The sequence below is a fragment of the Serinus canaria genome, chromosome 5, assembly GCF_022539315.1.
Source record: "Serinus canaria isolate serCan28SL12 chromosome 5, serCan2020, whole genome shotgun sequence".
Taxonomy (NCBI): Eukaryota; Metazoa; Chordata; class Aves; order Passeriformes; family Fringillidae; genus Serinus; species Serinus canaria.
Window position 1 is genome coordinate 3,679,634 of NC_066319.1, and position 25,357 is coordinate 3,704,990.

General features: G+C 40.0%; 1 protein-coding gene across 1 annotated transcript in view; it reads left to right on the forward strand.

Annotated features, from left to right (window-relative positions):
- The window catches only part of NELL1 (neural EGFL like 1), a 299,917-nt gene that overhangs the window by 95,938 nt on the left and 178,622 nt on the right, over positions 1–25,357 (forward strand). The gene's annotated exons all lie outside the window — the stretch shown is intronic.

Here is a 25,357-nt window from a genome sequence, read left to right on the forward strand (position 1 = left end):
GTTCAGTTTGATGGTGGTGAATATCACAGGGACCCTTTTTGTACTCATGAATAGGGGTTGAAGGTTGCAGGTGGTGCTGGGCCCCCCTGTCTGGAGGTGAATTGTTGCAGTTGTCTTTCTGCACCACAGTCATGCTGTCAGGACAAATTTCAAACCCCTGTTTTTCAGACAATAGCACCTACCTTCTAAAATGCTTTTTTGAGAACAGTGTCTCCATAAGATGCATTAATTTAGGGGGTGGGAATTGTGCAGGCATTTGTGAGAATGGTAAGTGTGAAGGAGTGCTGTGGCTGGGATATAAAAATGATGACCTGCAGTCCTTCCTGAAGCACTTCTGTGGGACAGGTACTTTACTGAAATGGTTTTCCTATGGCACATAAGAGACCTATTTCTGAGAACATTGTAGCTGAGGTAGTTCTGTTCATGTGTTATGCCACCACAGCAATGAATGCAGTGGAGTATTTCTCTCCTTTTTGTTTCTCAGTGTTTTCTAGAGCTTGTTATTCAGAGCTGTGATGTGCTTAAAAAATAAATGGATGATTCAATGTGTACCACATTCCTTCCTGCCTTTGCATTGGGGGTTGGGTTTTTTTAATGCTCTTCCATGTCAGGCTGCAATATTTTATTTTTTGACCATCGTAGGAAGTTTTTGAGCTGCTCTGTAAAAAATATTTCCCTTGATTGTTTTTGCAATAGTACTGGTGATGGAAGGGGATGGCATTTTTGACAAGCTCTTAAAATATAGCATAAGAATTGAAATACTGAGGACTAAGGATGAAAGAATAAAAAAAGATGTGTGGGGATTGTGCTTAAATGATCCTGCATTCATAAAAGGGCTTTTTAGTGTATACAAGTAAACAGGATGGCTTGAAATAGCCTTTTGTAAATATGTTCAGTAAAGTGCAGCTTTAAATCTTAGGGTATTTAGTAGTTTCTCTACAAACATGAATTGGAATGGTCCTTTCAGTGACTGGAAAAACAGTTCCCACATGTGTTCTTAGAGGTAGGCAGCAGCTATATTGTGTATAAAGTTTTTTGGTACAAAAAACTGAACAACTGCTTTTTATCTATTCCAAGAACTTCTCAGACATCAGAGGACAGGCTGTTTATCAGCTATAATACATAACCCACTATTAGCTGGGTTCTTCTTTGCTGTTTTAAATAATTACAGTGCTTAGTATTTCTATTTACCTAGGCACAGACTGTCCCTTTTTTCTTCTCTGGAAAAAATTTAAACATCTTGACCCAAGCAATTTTGGAGATATTGGCAGTGCATTAGTGGTAGTGATGGTGGAAAAAAAGAGCTTTTCTAAAGAAATGAGCAGGAATTGCAACCTACCTGGGTCTATGTTGCATACATTTTTGGAAGGGCAAATTAAATCCCTTACTTCTGTGTGTGTGTTGGTGAAACATGAGGCAGCAGAAGAAAGAGCTGCTTGTGCTGTGGGATAGAGGAGAGGGTTGCTTTCTGCATTTTATGGAATTCTATATTTGCTAGAAGGAGTGTAGTTCTCTGGAGGTAAAGCAGGAGAGAGGCCCTTGAGCAGGGGAGCTACAGACTGACAAATTGATTAGCCAAGAGGTGACTTCTTTCAACCCTGTGGAGAGCTTCCTTCCACTCCTCCTCCCTCTGCTTTCTGCAGAATTCCCTTTTATGCCTCTCTAACCTCATTCCTCTCATCTACGTGTTTAATCTGCTAAATGGAATAATTTCATAGCTGGCTGTACAATAGTCTCAAGTGCATGGTGAAGCTGTGATTTAAACAAATGAGAGCAAAGGCACATGTCTGAAAGTAGAATTTAGCAGGAGGTTGAAATAGTTATGGATTTTCTTTTACTGTTTTGGATTTCTGTGTGTAAGGATGAAATACTCAAAACACCTGAGCAACAAATACTTAATGTACAAAACACCTGTGGCAGTGAGGAAGAGCTCATGCTCAGCTGTAGCTCTGAATTTGTCTTTGTTTTTGCTAAGCCTTTCAACTCTGTACATGTAAGATTGCTGTTTCCTTTGAGAGGGAAGGTTAAATTATTTCAAACTTGTGATATGTGCTGGTAAGTTGCACCTCAGTTTAGAGTGCTCCAAATCATTAACTTGGAGCTTTCCAGATTTCCCATCTCTTCCAGGGTACTTGAAGTAGTTGTGCATGTGAATTTTGATGTATAGTATTATTTTACCTTACATATGATTTTAATGTTATTTCTGCTTGCTCTTACTCACCGTTTTATCCTGCTGGAGTTTGGCATCATTTTCATTTTGTAAGATCTCTGAAGTATTGTGTCTGAGTCTGCTCTGCTTTTTGATAAGCATTTCTCTCTTTTTTAACTTTTCATAGTCACATTAGCAGTACCGTGGAAAAAATAATTAAAAAGATTCTAACTTTTATCAAAGAATTGGCATCAACAAATTTGCCAAATAAATAATTTAAACCTGAGAGGCTTTCACTATTCATTCTCAACAACTGCTTTTCAAGTAGTTAGAAGCTTGTAATGTCAAGATAAGATAACCAGTCTCTATATGCATTCCACTTTTGAAATAACAGATGTATTGGGGGAAGACTGTTTCTGAAAGCAAACAAGTCAATGAAGCTTGTGATGAATGAAGGAGATAAGTGGAGATTCTCTGTGTTATATAAAAGCAATATATTTTACTTAAAACCAGAAAAGTTGGGCTTTTTCTGATTTTCTGACATTTGGCTGCTTGTCTTGCATATAAGACACAATTACAGCACTGGTCCTTTGAAAAGAGATGTGTAGAAATGTTTCTATTAGTCATGTGGTCTGAGGTTTGCCTGTAGCTGTGGGTGCTTGGGCACAAGTGTGGGAGCAGTGTCCCTTGGTGTCCTGATTTGTCCCTATGGATGGGTTTTGTGGTGGTTTGTGACCTCAGGGTGCAAAAAAACCAACATGGTGCAAGGGGGTTTGCAGTGATAATCAAAAATGCACCTTTATTGAATGACCACAGCACAATGTGATAGAGGGATGAAGGGAGAGAAGAAGATAGAGAGAGAAGGAAGGGACTACAGCTACCAAATGTAGAGATGAAGTCCTTGGGTCCAGTCCAGTCGAGGATCTGCCTGTTAGGCTGGGGAGATCTCAGAGGTGCAGTCCATCTGCATCCAATTATACACTTTGTGGTGGGGGGAAGGGGGATTATTTCAAAACTGAATCTATTGTAAAAAGAATGGTGTTTGGAAAAGGGTACAGACAGCCCATCTCTCAGTGGGGGAGGGCCATTGTTTTTGTGGTCCAATGCCTGCACCTGCAACATCCATCTGGCTTTGGTCAGCTCACCTCCCCTTGCACACCTCCCCTGGGCTGGGGGCTCCAGTCCCAGTCTTTGGGGAGTGTGTGAGAGACCTTTTCACATGGGGATTTCATGTCTGGTTTTTTTCTCTGGTGGAGAGGCTTCTGTCATCTCAGTTTGTCTGTCACGGTGGTTGCAAACGAGCAAGAGGGCTCTTCTTTGGGGGACCACCCAAAAACTCAGAGGTCCAGCCAGGCCAAGAGGTGGGACAGGCTATTGTTGCAAAAAGGGCACAGTGCCCCCTTCTTCTCATTGGGCTCAGTGTAGCATGCAGAAAACACCTGTGAAGACAAGAGCTTAGCAATGCTCTCAGTTCTCAGGGCCTTTGTTCAACTTTCTCCTACAAATCCAGAGATTTTAGACAGTGGGTCTTTTCTTCAGTGGTCCCCCAATGACAGTTGTGAAGCAAATTGAAGGATATTTCAGACAGACTCTCACACTTGGTCACATGGGCATGGATAAATTCTGGCACTCATGCAGGTGAGCTAGCCAAGCCAAGGACTCCAGCATTCCAGCTGTGTGCACACCTGCAGCTCTGGCTTCTCAGGACAGGACAGACAGACAGCTGCACTGAGCACGGGAAGGTGCACGTGTGTTAGTGCCACGTGGGCAGCAGCTTGTGGCAGAGCCAGGACCAGCATGGGGAATCTGTTTGGGTCTGTGTGATGCTGGTTGTTCCAGATGTGGTGTGTGATGTCTGCAGCAGACCTGCAAATACTTGTACTCTCATGTGCTTCTTCAGAGCTGAAAACCACTGCAGTCTGTGACTACTTTGCAAATAATAGCATTGAAAAACACTGCAGTCTGTGACTACTTTGCAAATACTAGCACAGCACTGTGAACCAAGAGACAGGAGAGGGTCAGCACGTGGGGACTCTGAAGTTCAGAGATGAAAAAGGAAAATCAAGCCTCAGCAGCTGGAAGCCAGGGTTGTTGCTAGCTAGCATGCTGATGCTCCCTTTTTAGATAAGAGGCAAAGGGCCATCTCTTCTGAAAGGAATTTCTGCTATGTATTTCAGAGTGAAGGGGAAAAGAATAACATTTCTCTGCCACATTTCAGTTCCCCATTCCTTATTACCTTCTTTGCTTGAAGCATTTACAGCCCCTTTCTACCTGCAAAGGGAAGTTGGTACAGAAGTGATTTTTACCTTGGTGCTGTTGAGATCTGATCCATTGTGAGTACTGCAAAAATCTGATTTATCTGGGATAGATAGCACAGGATAAATGCATGCTTCTTCTCACTGACAAGAAAATCAGAGTTAACCTTGGCCATCCTTTACACCCCCAAGAAGCATCTCAGGGAAGGGGGTACATTGGCATAGCACAAGGTGTCTTGGCATGTTACACACCCAGCATGGGCTCAGCCAGTGTCACCAGAGAGTGCCCTGTGGCAGCAGGTGTCACCCAAGAAAAGATCCATTCACTAAAGTGGACCTGCAAGATGAATATTCTCATTTTATGACTGTATTGTGTTCTTTCCCTCTGTACCTAAGAATGCTCTCTAGGATGATTCTTGCATGACCTGACCCTCACCTGAGTGCTGTTCCATCAGCTTGAAGAGTGATGAATGAAACACCTCAACACTTGTGAAAATTTGTGCAATTTTTGAACTTGATGGAATGCTCTGGAAGCACACATGACTTTCAGGAGGAACATGACTCAGTCGCTCTTTCCCTTCTGTGCTCCCAAAGTGTTATTTAATCTGTTGTTAACAAATTATTGCTCATTTCTAAAAGATGTCACACAAGCTCTGAAATGCTAGCCAAATTCAGAAAATCTGCCCACTTTCTGCTCTAAGGAAGAGAGCTATGATGATTTTACTGGGCTTGGCAGATTTGGGGAAGATGAAATAAAGACAAATGAAAGCTTAGGGAGAAAACTGAGTGTTCATTTTCCACTGAGCATGGATCCAAGCATGCAGCATGGGGGCCTGGCAGAATGTCTGCCTGGTGTGCCTGAAATCTCAGGACTTTGTTGCTAGCTATTGTAAAAATTAAACCATATTTAATTTCCTTGTAATTTGCAAGTGCATTCCAGACACATACAGTGGTCTTTATTGCTTTCAGTTTCTTTTCCACATGTAGTCAGGAAATCCTTTACAGAAAGACAGATATGGAAATATATTGAAAATATCAGTTCTGGAGGTTCATTAGTTTAGGTTTTGTCAGAAAATGTTTCTTTTCTGAAAGTCAGTTAGAAAACAAAATACAACACACAGAAGATGATTTTCTTCCCCATTATTGCAGAAATCAGGAAAAATTAACCTTTTTGGATTAATGGTTTAGTTCCAAATGCAAAGACAGAACTATCAGCGTGCTTTAGTGAGGAAAAAAAAGTTTAATTCTGTTGCAAAACATAGTGGAACAAAAAGAACCTTTCATCATAAAGTGGGGCTTCTGTTACAGTTTTAAAGATGAGAGAGCTTCATAAAGCTCACCTCTAACATTTAATCCTTTGACTCATCCCATTCTGTGCATAAATAACTGGACTTTTCTCAAGCCATTTGAACTGAAAAAGAATAAACCCAGTCCTGCATATGGCCCTCAGAGTAGAAGTCTGCTGGCAATCCACTGAGTTTTCACAGCTGGTGTTTTTCTTGCTCTATAAAATAAGGTGAATTTTGTTGAGTTTTCCCCTCCTCCTCTGTAGTGATTTCACTGCAGCTGTTCTGATTTCAGTGCACTGTGGCTTGGGAGGTGACATTAACATTATGTGGTGCCACATAAACCTTCTGTGTGGCAGTGCTGTGGCTTTGGATGGGGTGACTTCTGGATCAGCTTTGAATGAGACTCCTTCTGCTTGCTGTACTCTCAGAAAACCTGCATCACAAGATGTCTGTTTGCTGCAGATGTTGGTCTGTGTGCTGTGCTAAACTTAAATTCTGTGCATAAGTGGCCTGTTTCAGGTGATTTCACCAGGGAAAGGAGTTGGGACAAATACTGATGGTAAATGCACTGGATTTTTTTTTTGGTTTTTTTTTTTTTTTTTTGTTTTTTTTGTTTTTTTTTTTGCCTCTGTGCAGAATCCTTAGAAAAGGGGAAGGCAGGAGAAGAATCTGAAAATGTTACAGTCAAAGCATCATCTCTGTCTAGGAGATAAAGATGGCAGTGGTTCAATTGGAACAAAGTTCCCAAAGGGACTTCCAAAGCAAAACCCAAATGCCAAAACCCCCAAACAACCCCCCAAGGCTTTTACAAACATGGAACTCAGTGCCAGGTTGTTTTTTAAAAAGTTTTCTTTGGAGGACACTTGTTAACCTACTTTTTAAGATTTCAGTTACCTAACAGTGTCAAATTTAAACTTCTGCTGTGTAGGTAATCCTATTTATCAGGGAAGGTCATTTCTCTTGGTGATATAATACAAATAATATGTTTGTCCTGCCTACTGTTTCCATAGAGAGAAATTTTTATTTAAATTTATACCCTTAACCATCACATGAACTCAAAATCATCTTGTATAACATAATCCAAAGGCAGGCACTTGTCAGCTGTGCTGCCTTTGTGGGTATGTGGACTTTAATAAGTGAGACTGCAAATTCCTTGTGCTGTGAGCTGCTAGTGGAGGAGACTGAATTAAAACCAAAATAGACCCTTTCCCTCTCAAGCTCATTGGATGGTGGTAAATTCAAGGCAGAGATTATGTTCTTGCCCCTGAACAGAAAGAGTTCAAGCAAAATACTAACATTTTTATCCTAAGAAGGTTCAGGAGTTTTTTGGAAGGTGATGTTTGTGCCTTGTATGGCTCTGGATAGATTATTTCTGTTATCAAAGCTGCTTTTATATTTACAAGTTAATTAGTTTAAAATCATATTCCAGCTACAGAAACCTGGAAAGTGGAATTGCTTGCCATCCCCTGGAGTACCTTTAGTTCTTTTGGTGTAATGTCGTGCTGAGATTTATATGAAAATAAATTCTAATTTCTAATAAGGTAACCATATGTTTTGGTGTTGTTGTAATAAAGTGTCATAAATAATTATGGCTCCCAAGGAATTCAGGCTTGCAACTGTCAGTTCTTGTGTTAGTAACTCACATTTGAACAAATTATAATCATTGCTATTAAAGGAAAAAAATCCTGACTCCTGCGGGATGGCAATGAAAATCTTGCTCTGAAGATGTTGAAATTTTTGTTCAGATGAAGAGATTGGGGATCTTGTGTCCCCAAATCAATAAATGTTCTTACAGGTTAGGGTTGCATTCTCCTGAATTGTACAGGATATAATTTGATAGATGAGTTGATGAAAACCCAGTGCTATGTTGTTGGCTGCTAATCATAGCAGAATCTGACTTAAAAGCTGGCCAGTGGAGAACAAAAATGCTATTGCATGTTCCTTCAGTATCAGTGTAATTGTCTTTTTCACTGTGTGCAGAATGGGAGCTTCAGACAAGGCTTATCAGAGGAACCCTCCTGTTTAGTCAGGAGGTGCAGAAAGGACTCCCTTGCTTCTAAACTCCTTCTCAGAAGGGAGTTCTTGATGCAGCTGGATCCAGGCTTTGTCAGCTTTGTTCATGTCTGAAGGATTACATAGATGTCATTGGACTTCATATAACTCAGCTGTCCTGTAGGATTAAGGATGGCACACCAGATACATTTATATGAGAATAAATGATTTCTTTTGATAATGATTAGACTCATAGTTCTCAGTCAGAATTACTGACTACACAGTACAGGCAGCCATGATTACTGGTACAGTATGATTCACTATTTTTGAAACAGAATCCAAGGAATTGTGTTGAAGTTCTATGAAAAGCAATTATTCAGCAGAGATTGATGTTATTCACCCATACCAATGTGGGCACATCTCTTTTGCTCACCCTCAGGATGTCCCCACTCCAGGAGGACTCTGCACCCACTCCAGGGAGGGGTGTGTTAGAAGACCTTGTCATTAAAGAGTGGGATTGGGCTTTTCTAGTCCAAAATGACCATCAGGAATGTGTGTGCTGGCCAGCTGTGTCAGCCCAGCATCTGCAGTTATCAGTGCTGGCATTGCTGCTTCCTTTCTCAGGTACCTCACCAGGTCTGCCCCATCTTCACCTCCCTGTGGGGAGGTTGAACTCTGGGGTTGATGAGTCAGCCTGTTTTCAGGGTTATTCAACACCAGAAGCAGCAAGAGGCCCCTTCTCCTTCTGCCACAGACAGCTCTGAAAGCAGGGCATTGTTCCAGGCAGAACATCCTGCTGCACCTCACAGCAAATTGTCCCCACAGCTGTTCCAGCAGTGCAGGAGGGAGAAATCCATGCAATCACTGTGGGTGGGTATGTCCTCCACCCTCTCAGCAGAAAGAGCTTTTGCTGGTCTTTACTCATTAAGCCCTTGTATTGATCCTGATGTTTCCAAAATCCTTTTTTTGTTTTACATTATGATACAGTATAGCTCATGTCACATTCCTTGTCCTGCAGCAGGATCTCTTGCAGACTGGAAAGAACACCCTCCACCCTCCTCAGTTGTGAGAACAGAAGACAAAAATCCTGATTTGCTGGAGGAAGCCATGTGAAGGATGTGGAGCACTGATGTAAGGCTAGAGAATGTAGAGAGCAGAGGTCACAGATGCAGTGAAGTGAGTGTAGAAAATCACTTTGTTCAGGTTTGTATATAGATTTAGGGATCTTGGGGGAAAAATAGCATTAAGCTCCTTGGGAACTGTTCTCATTGCTGTGGTGTCTCACAGAAGTTTTAAAAAAAGCTTTTAAGCCACTTCAGCTGCTTGGTGGGTCCAAGTGTGTCTGAGGCTCTGGTGATTCCTGAGGAGATGCTGAGCCAGTGGGCAGTGACCCTGGGGACACTGAGGCACTTGGCCAGGCTGGGAAGCCACAGCACTGTCCTGGGAGAAGGTGAGGAGAGGGACACCTTTACAGAGAAGGTGAAAATGAGGGCTGGGGGCTTTGGGGGGCCAGGAGACTCACAGTGCCCAGGCTCTGTAATATCAGTGAAAATACAGCAGCTTTGCTGCATCCAGAACAGGACATCTAGCAGGTACTCTGTGTAATTTCTGTGTGTGTGATCTCAGCACAATTCACCAAAAGAACTAAAGTTACTCCAGGGGATGGCAAGCAATTCCACTTTCCAGGTTTCTGTAGCTGGAATATGATTTTAAACTAATTAACTTGTAAATATAAAAGCAGCTTTGATGACAGAAATAATCTATCCAGAGCCATACAAGGCACAAACATCACCTTCCAAAAAACTCCTGAACCTTCTTAGGATAAAAATGTTAGTATTTTGCTTGAACTCTTTCTGTTCAGTGGCAAGAACATAATCTCTGCCTTGAATTTACCACCATCCAATGAGCTTGAGAGGGAAAGGGCCTATTTTGGTTTTAATTCAGTATGGTTAACCTTAAAGGATTTGCTCTACCTACAGTTGCAGAAGAAAACCAAAAAGGGCACCAAACCAAACAATCACTCCTCTCTCCCTCTGCAATTGTTATGGATTTTTTTTGTATTTGAAACTACTGAAGGAAATTAGGATTTTATCCTTCAGTAGAAAAAAAACCTCAACAACCAAAACACCGAAACCAAATGGAAGATATAATCTGGCTTAAGATGAAAATATTTTAAAAAATTATTTTTAGTAGCATGTATGTTTTGCCCTTGGTGATAGCAAAGCTGGAGGCTCCTCCAGAAAATATTATTATTGTTTTTTCCCTTGTGTGAATATATTTTGTTTCCAGTAGGAGGTAAGCAAAATTGGTTCTAAAAGTACAAGAGTCTAAAGCCATGGCAAATGTCAGTTTACACTGACACATTTTTCCCTGCAGGATTTAGTAAGGGACTTGGTTCTGGGTATTCAAAGTTAATGTGGAAAACAAAGCACAGAAGTTAAGGAATTATTGGAAAAGGCATTATTACTAACCTCAGGCTTTGCTTTTGGTTTGCTCTCTACTCTTTTTTTGCTATTGCAGCATGCATATTTTTCATCCTTGACCAGCATTTCTCCTTATGGCTTCTGTTCAGATAATTTGGAATTGAGTTGTATGTTGATGGTACAGGCTGTGTCTGTACCACTGCAGCCTATTCTGAATTTATTAAAAGGCACTGAGCTTTTGCCATTTCCAAATGTAGCAGGGATACACTGGCATATAACCATTTTAATATTTTTAGACAATTTTAGACAACAAATTCAATACCTACGGACATTTTGCTGGTAGGTATTTGTATCAAGTTGTATTTTCAAATAAAAATTCATTTACAAGATTTTTATGCAGTTCATTTATGGAAAGACATTTATTGATTTATTTAAGCAAAACAACAGCATATTCTTTATTGTGTGGCACGAGGAGATTTTCATTGTATGAAATGTATTTTCATTGAAATTAAAAATGAGGCTGTTTTTTTCCATTGTTCTAGAAAGAAGAGGAAGCTGGGTCCAGTTGTCTGTGAGATCTGTGTGTTTAGTGCTGTGTGTCTGGGCAGGTTTGTCTGGTTTGGTTTACTGCCTGGAAACTGGGATAACAGTGGTAGCAGCATCCTTTTGTTGTTTTGCCAGGGTATTGTGAAGTTTACTGGGTGCAGGGTTGTACAAGGAATGGCACAATGATACCACAAAACCAGCCAAAGTTAGTGTGGAAAAGTAATCAAACTGCTTACCTAGCAAGAAAGAAGTTGTTGGGTTTTTCCCAGGTTTATTTTCTAAATGTTATTGACAGCTGAGGGCAGACATTCCATAAAATATTCATGTACATATTTAATTTTTAGAAAGAGAATTCCTCTTAGTCTGAAAGATTTTTGACAGACAAATCAATTTCATTTAAGTAGGTAGCTGCCTCTAAAAAATATCTCAAAAATGTCTTTTTCTAATTCAGCTACCCCTATTTAATGATCTGCTTCTGGGTACCCATATATTTTTGAAGGCTGGTAAAAAGAGTTATAAAAAAAGTTAGTGAGACTTTGATTTAAGTAATTGAAATCAGTACAAATGTATGTACAGCATCTACAAAGGTAATCCTTATATTGATGTTAGTTTCCTGTTGATTTGCTGAATCTTAAAATAGTTTTATTATTCAGTGTTTTTTTTTTTTTTTCCCCAGCTGGTGTATATGTTCTTCATGTCTAAAAGGTAAATTTCAAAATACTTCAGGTGTTCAGTGGAAAATTTTTCAGTATTTGTTCTTATCACTTTAAAATTTTAATTTCTAAATTAGAATCTTAGTATTCCTTCCTGCTATGGATATTTTCTAAGTGCATTATATTAACCTAATTTTTTTTATTGCTTTTGTTGAAGATGTTTGCAGTGTTTGTATCTTGTGTTGTTTCTCTCTTGTCCTGAGCTCACTTGCTGAAGCTGTGTATGCTTTATATGAATGAGGCATGTCCCTGCAGGGATCACTGTGTTTAATAGTAGAATGTGATTTTCTCTCCACTTACAGGCTTAAGAAAGTGCTTGAAAATAATTGGGATAAAATTCACAATGCAAAAATGCAAACTCCATTTTGTCTCTCATCTTCCTGAGGATTGTTTACTTCTCTCTTTCGTTTTATTATTTTGTTTCCCTAATTTTTATGACTTATATTTTCCCTTTAAGCTCTCACCAGAGGCTGTGTCTGTACATCTTGGTAGCTGTTAGTGCTGAGATAATTATAGGAATACACAGCAACATCTTATTTGACTGTGAGTTAGTGTTAGCTCAGAGACTTGCTGTGTTCTGTAGGGACAGAGAACATCCAGCTTGCAGTGGGTTTGCACTGAGCAATGCCTGTGTGCCTCTGGGGTGGGCACAGGGGGGGTTTCCTGGGGCAGTGTCACAGAGATATTTTCTGAAAAATCCCTTTGCCAGGATCTTTTCTTCTGAGAAGCTGGGAAGCTTCAGCTTCTCCCTGTTTTGCTGCTTTGGAATGTGATTTGGAGAATTGTTTACCCAGCTTGTGAATTGTTTTTACTTGATGACAACGCCAGCCAGCTGTGTTGAGGCTGTGAGCAGTCACAAGATTTTATTATTCATTCATTTCCTTTCTTTTCTAGCCTTCTGATGAAATCCTTTCTTCTATGCTTTTAGTGTAGTTTGAATAGATCATTTTCTTTTAATATAAGATAAATCATAAAATAATAAATCAGCCTTCTGAGAACATGGAGTCAAGGTTCTCATTGTTAGCTGGCACACATGAGGGTGCCATGGCAGCCTGAGTTTGTTGCTGATGCATTCCTGCCTCCAGGAGTAGGAATGGTCCTGAGTTTTTCTCCTCTTCCTAGAATATGGGCATTGTTTTCCCCTGTGGGTTCCTTAGGCAAGAGGAATTTTGCAGTTCTTACATGGGCTTTTATTGTCACTTAACTGACAAAGTGGAAGCCTGTGGGAGGATGAAGATCATTGTTAAAAATTGGAATCTGTGTAAGCAGTTGGTTCAGTCTCTTAAGCCACCAGTTCATGGAGAGTGCCAAAAGAATTAATGCCTCATCTTATTCTGTAAGGAACAGGTTTGATTTCCAAGAGTTATGGCCATCACTCATGTATATGAGTTATTTTTTGGTTAAGCACTTTGTTTCACTGGAATTATATAATGTCTGTTTAAGAACCACTGTTTTGGTCATGAGACATTTCCTCCATTTACTCGAGCACAAGTGACATTAACCTTTGAAGGTCAGGCCTTCTGCTCTCTTCTGGAGGTTTTTTTAACCCATTGCCCCTTTGGTGACTTTATTTGCTTTCTAACTTTCAGTCTAGTTAGCTCAATCAGTGCTGCTGAAAAGGTCAGTGGCAATCTGAAGTGCATCCAGTTTGTGGAAGAATGCAAGGCACCATTTTCAGCTGCTCTTTTCTATGAAAATCAATTCAGAGCCTGACACTGCCACTGTGTGTGGTTATCAGCTGGTGATTTTTCAGTGCAAACAATATCAAATTTGGCTCAGACATGACCTGGTGGGCAGCTGAGGCTTGACAAAACTGGAGCTGCAGTGCACCAACCTCCTTTTTAGCAATTAGAACCTTGCTACTTTGACATAAAAGGCTACAGAACATTGAATGTTGGGAAGATGTAGAGCTTTTACCAAACACTGTTTTCTGTTGTCAGGAGTGCCCAGGTTTGTGTTTTGGGTACACCAGGAAATTGTCAGCTCAGTCTGAGAGCTGACAGATTGTGCCAGTCGTTTCTTGGTTAGTATTGGCATTATTGGATATTCAATAATGTGCAGCAGATGATGGATTTGGAGATGAGCTGAACCATCCTCCCTCATTAAATGTTTGGAGACAAATGAATTTTAGTTTCAGATGAATAGAAATTTTTTTCCCTTATTTAACAGAATATAAATAACTGGAGCTCAGTACAGCTTGGAACATCTATTTTGCAATTCACATAAATCTTGAAATGAATTAATGAGGAACATGGAAAAGAGGACTGCATCTTGGACACGGGAATCTAATCAATGTGTATTCCCCTGAGCTGTATCTGTTTTGTGCTGGGTTCCCATTGATTTTGTAAACAGTTTAGTGTTAGCCATAATCCCCTTTGAATATAAATCATTCCCTGGTAGTTTCTCCTGTGTTTTAATTAAATCTCAACTGACTGGCTTGAGAACTCTGCCTTCAATATTACTTCTAAACCAGGTACATTCTCCCTTATTTTCTTCACAGCCTTACTCTGACCCCTGTGGAATCTGTAGGCTTACAGAATTCTCAAGAACTGGTGAAGCTCAGAAAGTGCCAAAATTAGAAACTACAAGAAAATCAGAAATCTTGAGGGAAAACCAACTGATTTGGTAGTGAATGATTTTCTTTATTTGAAATTGTAGGAGCTCCTGTTGCAGGTGATGACTCCTTACCCTTCAAAAGAAGGAGGAGACTGAAATCATCCTTCTGAGACTGGAGAGATGGGACAGGGGCCTTATACTCTCAATCTGGTTTAAGGACACAGGGAACATGAGGTGTCTATTCTCTTTTTAAATGAATTAGTTGGAAAAAGAATTTTGGGAAGGAAAAATTTTGGTTGGTTGGTACAATTTCTTGGTTTCAGTCTTGGAAAAGAATGTTACCTAAAGAGGTGATAGTGAAATGATTCTGTTGTGACTGAGAATGACTGTATTATATTCATTGCTTTATTATATTTTTGGACAGGATTTTTCAGTGGTCACAACTCTTGGAAATCAAACCTGTTCCTTACAGAATAAGATGAGGCATTACTTCTTTTCGACACTCTCCATCTTTAAATTGCAACTTTTTAGTCCTACCCATTTTGATAATTGGTTTGTTCATATTTGGGTATGAAAATTCTTTCTGAAGTGGAAAAGATTGAGATTTTAGAGTCCTTTAAATAGCTGATCGACCTTCCCCTGCCCCCCAACTTTCTAAATCCAAATATGCATGGATGGAAGGCAAGAGCTTGTCAGCTGGAGGTGACTGTTTCACTCTGTATTGGTTGTCTTAGGCAGCAGCTGGACTCAGGGATTTTAAAGGTCTTTCCCTGTTTAAATGAGTCTATGATTAATATTCACCCATGGAGATTGGCTTGAATGACATGTGAACAGTGAGCTGGAAGGATGAGGATAGGTGATAGAGTGTGATCAGCTGTTGTTCTTCACAGTTTGTGTTGTGCATTTCCATTGGATGAGTTTCCTGTGTTTCCCTCATTCTCAGGTTTCTGTGATTGAAATGACCCCCAAGGTATTAGAAAGTCTTTTTTTTCTTAGCCTTGTGACTGAAGAAGTTGTTGAGATTTTTTTAGTTTTGTTTTTCAGGGTTGTTTATTTTCCCTTATCTGTTCCATTCCTTCCCTGCCCTGCTGAGCTCTGTCCAGCAGGTCGGGTTGGGGCACAGCCCCTGCCCTTGGGGTGCTGTTGGCTTTTATACTAAAGCTACCTGTGCTTTATTTACAATAATTTTCCAATCCCTATCACCTGTGTTAGTCTGTCTCTAACCTAAACCAATCCAGAAATGTCACCATCCCAGCAGAAGATGGAGAATAAGAATGACAGGACATGCCCAGATTCCTCCCTCTTGCCTCTTGAACCCCCATTCTAAATCCCCAAAATTCTACTTTTTCACTCTGTTATAAATTCACTGTCATTCTACTCAAACTCTTGTGGCTTATAACTCCTCACACAAAGTTGGGAATTGTTTCCAAGGGCTAAAATCAAAGGCACAGGTTGATTTTGATTGATGACTCCATGCCAAGGTCTCTGAGCCCCCTGCCAGGGTCTGGAGTCCTCCAGGGCAGCCAGAGGAATGTCCTGGGTTCTGACACCTCATCACATTTTTACCCTGTAAAAGAATGAGTGATGTTTATTCATTAACTGGAAGCCACTTTGTTGTGATTAGGAGCAATTTTGGAGGATGTTAATAACAGGAAGGTACCACAAAAATGTTCTGAGCTTTGATTATGTGAGTTACTTGTTTATGGAAAGAAGCATCGTCCGTAGCTCTGTGTGTGTGCTCATACATATTTATACACCAGTGTATTTTAGATGTTAGCTACATCTGTACCTTCAGGCTGTTGTTTAGTCTGTTGTAATCATGTTACAATAATTAAAATATCAGAGGAACAAACAAACAGAACCTCATTTTAGTGCAGTGGGGCTTATGATGCCTGACAGATAGAAGTAATTAATTTTTTGCATGAAAAGCATACAATAGGAGTTCTATCAAAACTGTGCTAGCTGAACTGTGCATTGAGGAGGCAATAAGTGCACTTGAATGTGTGGCATGTACTGATACACCACATACTTGGATTTTTTTGTTTGTTCCCTTCTGGTGTCTTGTTGTATTAAGAGGCTGCATTATTTGAACAAAGCCTGGTAACTCATGCATGGCTTACAAAATTCTCATTTACTGTAAATACTATCTTTCCTTTCAAAAGGTGCCAGTCCTGTTTTTTTCCTAAATGTCTCATCAAGTTTGATGCAAATCCCAGGCTCTCACTGTGGGGTTGATTCTTGTTACTTGTTTGGGGAGGTTAGCTGTGTAGACTCTCCATCACTTTTTACTTTTTCAATAGGCTTCTTGATTTTTGCTGAGATTTCTGAGCACTTTGCTGCATCCTGTGATCGGTGGATGTTTTTTTCTGAAGCTTAGAACAGCAGTTTCAGTTGCTGGCACTAGAACTAGAAGTGAATAGCTAAATATTCAGATTTCCACTGTGCTTGCCTTGCTGCCTCTGGGTTGGTGTGATGTGAGAGATGAAAGTGGTTTAAGCAGAATAGGGATCCTTTCCTGAGCCTTTTATCGTTTTTTTCCCCCTTTATCTGTGCACTGACATTATTTTTCTAATGTCTTATTGTCCAAAGTTACTGAAAAGGTTTCCTGGTCTCCCTGTGTGCTCCTTAAATTCCATTTGCAGTGGAAGCAGAGCTCAGAGTGAGCCACTGAGCACAAGGGTATAAATGGCCACTGCAGACATTAAGCAGTGAGAAAAAATTAAGGAAACACTCCATGAGCATGACTCTTATAAGTCAATAAGGCAGACTTGAATCACGTTACCTGAAATTTATTATGGCACTTGAAATGACAGTAATCATCACATCTCCAGTGACAGCCTGGGTCCCTGAATGTTGGTTTGAACTTACAAGTCATGGCAGACTGCTTCTGAGGTCAGAAAACTTTTTTGTCAAGTGGGAATGTGTTCTATAAGAAGAAATTATTATTAAAATGATAAGAGGACATGTCTAATGACAGCTTCCTGATGGGGCAGTTGGAATTAAGTAATTCTCAGTTATGTTTTATGTTCCTTCCCCTCATCATCTGTGTGTTATTCCAGTGTTTTGAAACATGGAAACATGTGGGTCTGGATCTTTAAGAAACCCCCAAACTTCTGCAAAATTGTTTTTATGATCCTCAGTTAAGCAGTGACTGTTTTTGTTTCTCAAGGGGATGAAGGAGCTCACAGCTCTTAGGGCAAAACTTCTTGTATCCTGCAAAAGTTGCAGTGTAGTTGAGAGGACAAAATAATTAAGTATTTCTTGTGTACAAAAGTGTTTCAGCAAGGTATGAAAGGAAGCCCATGGTAAAGGAAATACACAGTTCCCTTGTTAGAGACCAGCTGTTAGTTCTTTGTTTGCCTTGGCAGGTATCTTGGCCAGTGGCCTTGCAAGGGAAATCTCACTGTCTCCTGATGAATCTCTTTTCTGAGCAAGCTCCTGATACTTCATACTTCACCTGCAGATGAGTTTGCTCTGATGGATTGTTGGGATGGTGGCCAGGGAAATGGCAGTGTGTATCCTGTGAAGTGGAGGAGTGATCTGGGTGCTCGGGGTGTCAGAACACATTTAATGGTTGGGCTGTTGCACAAAGGGAAGAAGCTGCTTCTTTCTCTGCTGTCTAGTGGAACCAGAAAAAAAAAAAGAAAAAAAAGATAGAAGGTTGTTTCCTTTTGAAATAGAGGATCAATCCCTAAAGATGCTTCAGCTCTTAATCTCCAATTTAAATCCTGAGATTCTCCTGACTTTAGTGGGTGTTTTAAGGGCTTAAGCAGGAATTAGGAGCATACATGCTTTGGCCCTTTGTGCCTGTGTTCTCAGGAAAATGTGAGGTGGAGGTAAGTGTCTCCCTGTCAAACAGAGCAAGACCTCTAAGCCTGGAGGAGAGGTGGGATTTGAGCTAAACTCCTGCTATTGCATTTTTTTGTCAGCTGACATGGTCAGGGTTCTGCTCAGCAGGCTCACTGATGTGAATCCCATGCTGTGGATTGTCCTGCTCTTACACATGGGCCTTGGCATCTACCTCAGGGTGGTGGATTTTGGTCAAGGAACCAGACACTTGTGTATTTCAGGGAGCTAGAAATAGTTATGTGGAAGTTGTGCCTGCTGAAATTGCTGTGTGGACCCCAGGTTTTATGTCTACAGCTATGTTAGCTGACTAAATTTTAATATTTGGAAAAGCTATGTGCACATGAGATGAGTTGTCCTTCTTAATACCACAGGGTGTAAACTTGCCATAATGATTTGGAGATCTCCCAGTGTGTCACTCTTGCCCAGTCCAGAAGAAAGAACAAAATGTGGGTACTTAGGGAAGTGAGTATTTATATCCTTAAAGGTGGGGGAGCCAAGCAAGCCAAGCCTTTGCTGAGGTGTTATCTGAACAATCCAGCAGTAAGATTTCATAAATGTACCTATCAATACATTCAATAGATGTGATTTATAGCTGTGTTTATGTTATAAGCTGATGCAATAAGTCTTTTTTCCATATGAGAGATGAATGCACTTGAGACTAGTCCTAATTTAACATCTTAAATTAGGTGCACAATGTAAGATCCCAATAAAATTGCATCATAATTTCTTGTAGAATTTTATGTAACACTTAGATCCATTTTAAAACAAGGAGGAGTCCTCCAGTTTATAAATGAGTGGTGAAAGACTCAGATAAATGAGTGATGACCAATGTACGGTTGTTCCTGTTTGCTAGTTTAACTTCTAAGTCCTGTTGTAAAATCCTTGAGATCCTTGTAACTTGTCATATTTTCTCATATTAATGAAAGAAGATGGTAAAAGGAAATAAGTAAAGTCCAGTTGTTTTCTTAGTGCAAAGTTAAGGAAAGTGCTCTACTTCACTTTTATCCTTAATCTTTGGTCATACAGCTCATAAAAAGTGCCAGTGAGAAAAAAAAGTGCTAAAACCAATGACAGAAAAGAAGAAATTTGTATTCTCCATGTCCTGAAATTTCTTGTCTGAAAAGACAATGTTTTAATTACCTGCACTGATGATCTGATGGGTGGATGAGTTTTCTGGCAAACAAAAGAAGGTAGAAACATCATATTGAAATAGAGGATACTGGAATGTGGTGTTATGTTAGAAGGGAAAAAAAAAAATTTCATCAGTCATCTACAATATTCAGCTGGTTTATGGCTCATGCTTCATTTACTGACTTGATATCCTAACCTAAAAGAGGATCCAGAAGTAAAAATTGGAAATTGTTTGGCTCGGAGAGTTTATAAGCTTGGTTGTCTGAATTCTTTTATTCCCTTTGAGAACAGGATGCTCTTACTGGCAGGTTCCAAGGAGCAGATTTAGAAGTGTTGTTTGTTACTGCCTACAGAGGTCCAAGGTCTTTTAGAACTCCTTCCAGTTTTTTTGTGTGATAGAGTACTGGGGACAGTTTTACAGCCTGGAATTCTTGTCTGTTCTATGTTCTACCCATTACAGTGATGTCTAGGCAGAACCATCACTGGCACCTAAGATTTTGTACCTTTTCTCACAAATTAACAAACCCTTCACTACTTGTGTGGCCTCACCTCCATAATGAGATCTGAGCTTTGTGGAAATGCTAGTAGATGTTCCACCACACATCAGGGATCTCTTGGTGTTGAAGGCAGATCCTGAGACACTGGAGTTAGGTGCTGAGGAGCTGAATTCAGTTACCCATGATTTCTTTGCAATTATTACCTCAAAAGACCTTTTGTGGATCATCTTCAAGGAGGACAATTTAAAGACAGAATTCTGTGTTAAGGTGGGGGGGGAAATCTGTTTGTGATTATGTAATGTTACATAGAAGCACTCTTTTTTCAGGTCAGTGCTGTTACCTCTCCATTTGCTTTTCCTTTAGTATGTTTGGGTTAAATTTTCCTAAGATGTACAAAATTTCAAGTCTGATTTTTCCCTGTTAAGGATTAGAATGCTCAGATGCACTGGCACAGCCATGTAGCTGTTACAAATGAGGAATAATTTTAACCTGTTTCTCTTGTCATTTTGTTCCTATGTTTTTGTATCTCTAAAAAATGCTTTCATGCAAAAAGCCAGCGCTGAAAGGTAGAAAACTGAGAGATCAGTATAGTACATTTTGCTTGCTCAGCAATAGATTAGCTTAACTAAATTATTCCTGACAGACATTTGCCTAACATTGCCTTAAAACCTTCCCCCAGGGATGGAAACTATACAGCTTCCATCTCTTCCAGTGCTTTGGTGCTTTTACCATGAGAAGACCTTTTGTAACACCTAACCTTTGCTGCAGTCTCAATCCTAATTTCACAGGATGGTTCAAAAAGAAAATAAAAGAGTGTTCAAGAGAGTCACTGTTCTGTCTGAGGGTCCAATGAGTCACTGTCATATTTTTGCAAAATCAGTCAAGCTCCATTGTGAAAGAAGTACTGAAGATAATAAATTTTTTGCTCCCCTCTGCATTGCAATGCAACAATTAAAGCATTTCCTTCAGATCTGGACAGATTTGGATTTGCTGGAAAATGTCCAAGGAATAAGCAGATGTTGAGCTAACATAATCTTCATTCACAGAGCTGGTGGTGTTGGGCATCTGAAGAGGAGGATGCACCATAATCATCTTCAAATGCATAAAAGGCTGCTGCAAAGCAGCATGAAATAGTGCTTTTTAACCCTTTCATTTCAGATGTTGGGTGTTTTGGTTTTGTTTTGTAAGCTCTTTTCTGGAAAAGCAACTGATTTATCAATTTTATTTGTTGCTCCCACTTAGTGCAGTTTCTTATTTCTGTGTAGGTGTCTCACCCTGCCCTTTTCAAATGGCATTCTGTTTTTGAAGAATTGAGTCTCAAATTTGTCAGCACACCTTCAAATTCTTATATGCACCAACTTTTTCATAGTTCCTGCCAGGTTAGCACTGTTTTTTCTGTTAGCAAATTTTGTCTGCATACTCCTCCTTTCATCATTCAGCTAAATGAATAATATCAGTCAGGACAAACCCTGTAGAAGTGGTGCTTAATAATATTACATTTCATTAGTAAAACAAATACATGCTTCACCCACAGCCCAGAAATCCTTTTAGAACACAATGTATATCACAAAATACCTTAGATTCTTAATTGCTCTGTTAGTGTCTTGAAATAACTCGGGGTCTTCACTGACAAATAAAAAAGGAAAAGGGCTAAAAGCTCCCTCATGCCACAGTGAACAAAATAACTTCTGCACTGGGGCTTCCCAATACTGCTCATTCTCAGCCCAAAATAGACTTGGTGTTGGCTGTGTCAGTGTTCCTGCTGATCACTGCATCCTTTGGGTGTGGGGGTGCCAGTTGTGGTTTCTCTGGGTCTGGATTGAAGGCACTTGGGACACTAATTCATGTTCACACTCAGGTGTTTATTATTTCTCATCAGTAAAACAGTCTCACTGCTGGGAGTTCTGCAGCTTTTCATTAGAAGGCACAAAATGCCCAACAATCTCTTGTTCCAAGGTCTTTTAAGGCTAAACTATCCAATTAAGAGCTGACACCTGGATTATTTCCCTTTTAACCCAATAACTGATCCCACAGAGCTGACATGGGGACTTTTCTGCCCAATTACAAAATGCCACCCAAACCCATGGAGAAGGAGGAAGAAGAAGGTGAGGAAGGAACCCAGGACCACACCCTGTGCTCTCCATCTTGCTGCCATCCACAGCACACTAAAAACCCCAAACCCTCAATTTCTCACCCAGTGACACACCCACACTGCTCTCTATAATCTATTTCACACTTTTGTGGGTTCCAGTCTGTCTTGGAGTCTGGGAAACTTTCTCCATGGATGAGGGTCAGAGTCAGAGCTGCCCTGGGGGTCAGGGCACCCCAGAGCAGACAGAGAAATATTCCCTGTGGTGCCCTGGTTTTCCACATGTCCCCCTTCTCTTTGAACCAAAACCACTCCTTTGACAGCCTCATCCATCCTCTATAAGATGCACTGAAGTAGACATGGCACAAATATTAAAAGGACTGTGACACCAGTGTGTACACACCTATCTTCAGAAATTCTCTGCTGGTGCAAGATTAACCAACTGAACCCACCATCCAGCCATGACCCATTCTCTTCCCTGAGTTTGGCCACTCCATCCTCTAACTGTTGTGGAGGAGGATGCTCTGCCCACGGAGCTGAGCCATGAAGCTAACCTGTGTCCCAGGTTAGCCAGAGCAGCAGCCTCAGTTCAGCTCTCAGTGCTGGCAGCAGTCCCACTGAGTTTCCTGCCAGCACTGAGGTGCTTCAGGCTGAAAACATGAGGTGCTGCACCAGTCTGTGCCTTTGCACTTTGTGACAGTGAAATGCTTTGAGGCAATTCCCATTGAATGAAGGCATTGTCATCAAAATGTTGAACTTTGTGGGATCGTGACTTCCTGAGCTTCTGCCTTTAGAAAACTCTTTTGTACGTGAAACTCTAAATAGCTTGCAACTCTTCCTGGCTGCTTAGCTCTTCCTATAAAACCTCTTTTAACAGTGGTGCAGAGAGAACTGGGGCCATTTTCATTCTGTGAGGAAGCTTAATTTACTTCCCTTGAGCTCTTTCATTCATTGTTGAACTATGTTGTATTTGTCACCAGCATTTTAGATTGACCAAGTTCACACCTGGGTGCAGTTTGGAATGTAAAGTATTGTATTAAAAAGGAATTAAAGCAAATTGATTGCAGGTACTGGTGAAGATGACTTGTTTATATTGAAGCCTGACTGGTCATGGCTGTCAGTTTTGGAGAAAATCCTTATGGCATTTGGTTTGCATTTGGAGCAAACCAAATCACTACATTGTTAAAATAAAGAAAATTTAAAAGCCACCTTTCTATATTTTATACAAGCAAGTGTTTTTATTGTAGATGTCAGACACATTTAATAATGTGTGAGGCAGACAGGACACTTGCAAGTTAAACAGAAGTTGGACTACATATGAGAAAAACAATGTTTGTTCTGACTGCATGAAAAGCAGTCCATATAAATGGGTTTTTTCAGTGTTCACCCTCTTGTGTGGCTTAAGCTTTTTCCATTTGTCAGTTAAATTGTGACTGCTTGATTCAAGAATTGCATCCTATAATATGGTTGAAGGAAAATATTTAAATGTAGGGTTTTGACACTAGTAAGAGAATCAGTCAACACATTAGTTGAATAGATTAATCTTCTTTAATCTATGGTACCTGCAGGTGTCCAATAGCATGTAAAGCTGTGGTTTTACATGAAGACCAAGGCAAGGAAAAAAGGCTGAGAAATATTTTAACCATTATAAGTGAAAGCTATTCCCAGTGCATGGTAGGAAAATGATTGTTTTACCTTTTCAAAACATACCAGCAATAGCTTCATCTCAAAGGAGGTGGGAGGTGGGCATTGCTAGGAATGGTTCATCTCCTGGGTCCCAGTTTGTTACCAAGGGCATAACTCTGCACAGTGATGCCAGGCAAGAGTTTAAAGTTTAGGTGAAAGAGGGGGGAAAGAAAAAAAAAAATCTTAATAAAGTATTAGCATGACAATAAGTGAGTCTGCTGGAAACACAAAAGTTGAATGTCAGTGGGTGACACTCATAAATTGCTACTTAAAAGCACTGGAAGCTTTTTTGATATCAGAAAAATAAGGTGTCTGCCATTGTCAGGAGTGTTGCTTATCTTCACTGTTTTCCCTTTTATTGTTTGAGATGATCTGTGTAATTTTTTTCTCCCATAGCCTTGAGAAAGCAGAACAGAAAGAAAAGCCAGAAAAGCGAGGGAAAGGAAGATTTCTTAGAGTGATGTGTTTCAACCCTCTCCCCTCCTCCCCTGCCACTGGTGGTATCTAAAAATACAATAATACAAGTCTTCTAAAATGATAGTTGAGATAGGGTGCACTCAAAAATAATGCATTATATAAAATTATTTTTCAGAATAACATGAGTTTAGAATTGCTTTTTCTCAAAAGTTGGCTTAATCACTATGTGCAGTCTTCTGTAGAAAAGAGCTGAGCTAAGGCAAGTGCACTATTGGTCAATTTGACATCAAAAACTCTCATTCCAGTGTTTTTATTTTTTCGTAGCATAAAAATGTTCTTACATGCAGAGATCTATAGCTGATATTTTCCTTTTTCTTTTCCTTCCTCTGTCCCTTGGTAATTAGATTGGATTAGGCTATTTCTGGGTATAAAACTTCTAAATTGCAGAAAGAAGTCTAGCTTATCTTTTTCCAATTTAAGCTACATTTGCAGCTAGAGAGGGAGGCACAGGAGCCCTGCTGGCTCCTTTTTTCAGTGTCTTGTCTGGAAGGGGGACTTGACCATTTCACTCTGCTTTTGACACTGAAGTGACATTGATTATTACTGACTTCTTTCCAAAAACCATTGGGCTGTCCCTCAGTTGTGCCATTCTAAGGCAAGTCAGACACAGAAGTGGAGAGTGACAGGTGTAAGTCTAAAGCATGCCTTTTGCTGTGATAGAGTTAGAGCTACTATTTTTAATATAGATGTTTTTGGGTCAATAAATAGTTACTGAAGGCCTGATTGTGGAGTTCAGTAACTCTGCATTAGTTAGTGGAGCTACTTACCTGGTTTAAAAATCACTTTTCTGTTGCAAAATGACTTTGTTTCTCAAGGGGAGGCGTGCTGTTTCTCAGGAGAACACTGTACCCCAGGTGCTGCTGTGGTTGCCATGGCAGTTTGCTAGCAAGCAGCCTCTTAAATATGTTACTACTGGCAAAGAAACGGTGTCTTTTTGATCTTTTTGCCAGATGCTCATTTTGTAGAACAGTCTGCACAGAATGGTTAGATTTTTGGGATAAAATGTCATTTTCTGTCCCCTGAAATGTCATTACTTTTTAATAAGTTTTTTTTTTTGAGCTAGTGATGCTTAAAAAAATATAAAAAAATAAACCTCCTATCTTTGAACCTCCTTTTAGAAGCAATTTTGGTAACTGATATGCAAGTGTGGTTGAGCCTAGCTGGCTCAATGTTTACATAATCTTACTCAGAAATTGATTTTCAAAAATAAGCTTTGCTTGATGAGCATACCTGCTTTAATTCTGTTTGGAATCTGATCTTTTTTTCCTTATCAGGTTCTGGGATGTAAAGCAGAACAGTCTTGTGTGCCTGAGTGCTTGTGTGTGGAGAGAGGGTGGGTGGGAGGACAAGTGAGCTTCTTGCTCTTTAATAACTGATTCTGTTGGTTGGGTTTTTTGTTAGTTTTTATTTTTATTTTTATTTTCTCAGCAGCCCAAAGATAGTTGTGTGTGGTTTTTTTTTTTTGGTTTGGTTTTATTTAAAAAGAGTTTTCTTCAGACAAGAGTCTTGGGCAGTGCAGTGACTTAATAAGTAAAGGAAAAGATGTGAGGATGTATTTTGACAATGAATATATTGGTATTCTTCAGACCTAAGCATCTGATAAAATGGAATACAAATGAAAGGACTTAAGGCTAAACTGCACCTTTTGGCACTTGTCTGAAGGAGAAGTGCTGCTCAAACTCAGGATTATCACAAGAGCTGTCGT